Source organism: Schistocerca piceifrons, chromosome 1 (genome assembly GCF_021461385.2).
Source record: "Schistocerca piceifrons isolate TAMUIC-IGC-003096 chromosome 1, iqSchPice1.1, whole genome shotgun sequence".
In the NCBI taxonomy this organism is placed as follows: Eukaryota; Metazoa; Arthropoda; class Insecta; order Orthoptera; family Acrididae; genus Schistocerca; species Schistocerca piceifrons.
In genome coordinates, this window is record NC_060138.1 from 270,304,127 (window position 1) to 270,309,498 (window position 5,372).

Here is a 5,372-nt window from a genome sequence, read left to right on the forward strand (position 1 = left end):
TAGCAAAAAAATTTGTTTTAGGCAGCAAGTGATGGTATCCCAACATAGTATTCCATATGTTGCAAGAGACTGAAAATAGCTAAAATAGGCAAAACAAGTTGCATTAAGTTTTTATCAGCATGAATCACCAGCAATTTTGTAGATGTCACTGTATCTATGACTTTGTCACCCAACACCATATCATAATTTACATTTTGGCTTATTTTCCCAAAGCACTCCGTCTTCAGGCCACAAGCGGCCCATCGGGACCATCCGACCGCCGTGTCATCCTCAGATGAGGATGCGGATAGGAGGGGCGTGTGGTCAGCACACCGCTCTCCCGGTCGTTCCGATGGTTTTCTTTGACCAGAGCCGCTACTATTCGCTCGAGTAGCTCCTCAATTAGCATCACGAGGCTGAGTGCACCCCGAAAAATGGCAACAGCACATGGCGGCCTGGATGGACACCCATCCAAGTGCCGGCCACGCCCGACAGCGCTTAACTTCGGTGATCTGACGGGAATCGGTGTATCCACTGTGGCAAGGCCATTGCCCCTTATTTTCCCAAAGTGCATATAATTTGTTTTATTTGCATTTAATGTAATTCTGTTTGCATTGAAGCAAGAGTGGACACTGTAGTGGACTGACAAGGCAGCCAGTCCACAGTGACGGATAGCCGAAAGAAAGGCACGCGTACACACATGCTGACTGGCGTGAATTCTGGAACAGGATAAGTAGTGAATTCTAATAAGAAAAGTATGCAGCTCCATGAATACTTAACTTTTATTCTTTGTTGGTTTACAACGTTCTTGATGAGACATTTCATACGATAACTATCAAACTATGTAAGGCTAATGGCGCCTTGCTAGGTCGTAGCCATGGACTTAGCTGAAGGCTAGTCTAACTGTCTCTTGGCAAATGAGAGCAAAGGCTTCGTCTGTATAGTCGCTAGGAATGTCGTCGTACAACTGGGGCGAGTGCTATTCCGTAACTCGAGACCTGCCTTGTGGTTGCGCTCGGTCTGCGATCACACAGTGGCGACACGCGGGTCCTACATGTACTAAATGGACCGCGGCCGATTTAAGCTACCACCTAGCAAGTGTGGTGTCTGGCAGTGACACCACAGACACTCTTAAGGATTTGATCACAAATTGTCTGCAGTATTTGCTTTGGAGCATGTATTATCACATTAGTATCACCTGCAAATAGTATAGCATTGGCTGTACCATCTAAGGTGCGGATGTCATTTATATAGACAAGAAACAATATGAGATCTAGAATACTGGCTTGTCGTACTCCTATTTCCTCTTTTTTATTTATTTATTTATTTATTTATTTTTTTCATCAGATACTACATTTATTTTTTGATTGTAATAAGCTGACATCAGCCCTACAATCTGTGTTCCGTTTTGTAGGTAAGAATCAAACCACTTTTCTCTGTCCTATGAATACCAAACACATCCAAATTATCTTACAGATTGCAATGACTGACTGTATCATATGCTTTGGAGGAATCGAAATTTATTCTTACTATGCTATTGTCTTTTTCTAGATTTTTGATTTTTTTTCTTCAGTGTAGCACATTACTGCTGTTTCTATACCTTTATCTGCCTGGAAGCCATACTGATTTCTGTTTAGCAACTTGTGGTCCTTTAGATACTTTTTGATCCTGTGCTTTATCAACTTTTGTAAGATTTTGGAAAACAGGAGGAGTGATATTTCCCAGTAGTTTTCTACCTAATGCTTGTCACAGTTTTTAAATAATGACTCACTTTATGGATTTTCAGCCATTCCAGAACACAATCCCTCACTGATTAATAAGTTGGCTACATATGCCAGAGGTCTTGCACTCTGTGGAACTGTCATTTTTATGATAGACACTGGCACCACATCAACTGACATTTTAGGTTTCAAGCTTTTCATCACTTTTAACACTTCACATTTGTTTGTTGGCTTTACCCTCTTGCTACAAATAGCTTTTGGAAATTCTGGGTTTCTTGGTTTGTAAATTTAGAGCTTAATTGAGTTGTTGCAATTATGAAATAATTGTTTATGTAATGTGACAAAATTATGTAATTATTATATACTTATTTCAGTATCCAGCATATGTTTTGCATATTTAGAGAAATAACAGCCCTTTTTTTTGTAAAAATGAGCTGTTTTACTGTTATTTTACTATGTTTAGAATTCAGCAGAGTTTAAAATTTTGACTTTTCTTGGCATTGTAAATTTTGACTTTGAAGCATCAGTCATTGCTCACACATAGTTTATTTGCCACTTTCTGCCCTAATATGAGAGTTATTTTTGGGTACTGTGAGAGGTTTCATGTGACAGATGTAGACCTCAACATTGAATGGCAACAATTAATAACTTACTTGTAATTTAGATTCACCAAAACATAGCAGTTACTACAGCATTACAGTTTCTGCAGTCTCACCATACGGAATGTTTGTTTTAGAGCTTCATGTTTTTGAGAGCTTCTCTGCTTTCTGCCTCAACACTGAAAAATTAGTTTCCAGTTTACTTTGAATTTTAGAACAATTTTTATTACAGTAGAGTTTAAAGTTATTTGATTTCATCTGACTTGTGCGATGTTAAATTCATTAGGATTGTATAGGTTAAATAATAATTAAATGTACCTAATTTACTTGCACCTTTTAGTTTTCAGTCACATCAAAATTTCTCGCTCTGTTTCTGCTTATTTTTAATTCACTCACTGGAATTTTTGGTTATTTGTGGGTTGTTTATTCATTTCAAATGGTTCAAATGGCTCTGAGCATTATGGGACTTAACTTCTGAGGTCATCAGTCCCCTAGAACTTAGAACTACTTAAACCTAATTAACCTAAGGACATCACACACATCCATGCCTAAGGCAGGATTCGAACCTGTGACCGTAGCGGTCGCGCGGTTCCAGACTGTAGTGCCTAGAACCACCCGGCCGCACCGGCCGGCTATTCATTTCAGAATTAAGTTCTACATCAATCTCATTTCCCTTACAATTGCTGTTAATTTTTACAGAAACATTGCTTATTCCTTTAGTAAAGAAGAAAGCTTCTATATTTTTAATGGAATTTTTCATTTTTGTAGCTACATTGTCTATAGTTTCTTCATAAGTGTCCAAGGTATTTCAATTCATCTTTGCAAGTCCAAAAAATGCATATTTTTGCCATCAAAAGTACGGTATTTTGTTTTATTGATACTAAACACTCTGTTTGTAATTTTTGCATTTCGGCTTATTTTCTAGATATAAAAACAGTTCATAAGCAAAATCAACATATTTTGTAATAAACTGTGTTTAAATCTAGAAAGCAAGCCAAATTGTAAATATGTTTTCTTAGTGACCATTGATGATGTGTTTTGTCAATAAAATGAAATAAAGTTGTGACAAAAATGTACATTGTCCTGTTGTTTCAGAGAGAGTTTAAAACACTTTCAATAAGTTCTCATGAAGCTTGAGTAGTTTGAACCTCAATCTGTTTTAGCAACACATCTTCAAAAAACTAGCTTCCGCTTAAATCATGAAATGGTGATCATTATTTTCATCTACTAAAATTTCATGCTGGAGTATAAAATTTAAAAACTTGTGGAACTTTACCCCATTCTAAATTTTTGGGAGTTCTTGTTCTTTCATTAGGTGAGTGTGTTCCTGCTTTGGTGGTGTGTTTTTTTTTTTTTTTTTTTTTCAGTCACCAGTCTTCTAACTGGTTTGATGCAGTCTGCCACAAATTCCTCTCTTGTGCCAATCTCTTCAAGTTGGAATAGCACTTGCATCCTACGTCCTCAGTTATTTGCTGGATTTATTCCAATATCTGTCTCCTTCTACATTTTATGCCCTCTAGAACTCCCTCTAGTACCAAGCAAGTAATTTCTTGATGCATCAACAGATGTCCTATCATCCTGTCCCTTCTCCTTGTCAGTGTTTTTCACATATTCTTTTCCTCTCCGATTCTGTGCAGAACCACATCATTCCTTACCTTATCGGTTCACCTAATTTTCAACATTCATCTGTTGCATCACATCTCAAATGCTTCAATTATCTACTGTTCCAGTTTTCCCACAGTCCTTGTTTCACTACTGTACAATGCTGTGCACCAAAATTACATTCTCAGAAATTTCTTCCTCAAGTTAAGGCCTATGTTTGATGCTAGTAGACTTCTCTTGGCCAGGAATGCCCTTTTTGCCATTGCTAGTCTGCTTTTGATGTCCTGCTAGCTCTGTCCATCACTGGTTATTTTGTTACCAGGTAGCAGAATTCCTTAATTTCATCTTCTTCGTGGCCATCAATCTTGATGTTAAGTTTCTCGCTGATCTCATTTCTGCTACTTCTCATTACTTTTGTCTTTCTTCGATTTACCCTCAATCCATCAGACTGTTCATTTCATTCAGCAGATCACATAATACTTCTTTACTTCCACTCTGGATAGCAATGCCATCAGCGAATCATATCATTGATATCCTTCCACCTTGAATTTTAATCCCACTCCTGAACCTTTCTTTTATTTTCACCATTACTTCTTTGATGTACAGTTTGAACACTAGGGGTGAAACAGTACATCCCTCTCATATATTCTTCTTAATCCAAGTGCTTTGTTCTTATTATTCCCTCTTAACTCTTGTACATATTATATATTACACGTCTCTCCCTATAGCTTGCCCCAATTTTTGTCTGAATTTTAGACATCTTGCACCATTTTACTTTGTCGAACACTTTTTCTGGGTCGACAGATCCTATGAACATGTTTTGATTTTTCTTTAGTCTTACTTCCATTGCCAACCACAACATCAGAATTGCCTCTGTGGCACCTTTACCTTTCCTAAAGTCAAATTGATTATCATCTAACACATCTTCAATTTTCTTTTACATTCTTCAGCATGTTATTCTTGTCCACAACTTGTGTCTATTAGCTGTTAAGGTGATTGTGTGATATTTCTGGCACTTGTTGGCTCTTGCAGTCTTCAGAATTGTGTGGATTATATTTTACCAAAAGTCAGATGGTGTGTCGCTAGACTCATACATTCTACATACCAGAGTGAATAGTCATTTCATTGACCCTTCCACCAATGTTTGTAGTTCTATCACGTCGGACATATCTTCCCCTTATGGAAGCCTTCAGTGTACTCTTCCCGCTTATCCGGTCTCTCCTGTGCATTTAACAGTGGAATTCCTGTTGCAGCCTTAATGTTTTGACTTTCCTATGTGCTGAGTTAGTTCTTCTGACAATCATTTCTTTTTCGGTTTTTTCACGTTTTTCATGCAGCCATTCGGTCTTAGCTTCCCTGCACTTCCTATTTATTTCATTCCTCAGCGACTTGTATTTCTGTATTCCTGAGTTTCCCGGAACATTTTTGTACATCCTTTCATCGATCAACTGAGTATTTGTTCTGTTACCCA

General features: G+C 37.6%; 1 pseudogene; it reads right to left on the reverse strand.

Annotated features, from left to right (window-relative positions):
- Positions 1 to 414: 414 nt before the first annotated feature.
- On the reverse strand, positions 415 to 532 carry LOC124717403 (annotated as a pseudogene).
- Between the last annotated feature and the right edge of the window lie 4,840 nt (positions 533 to 5,372).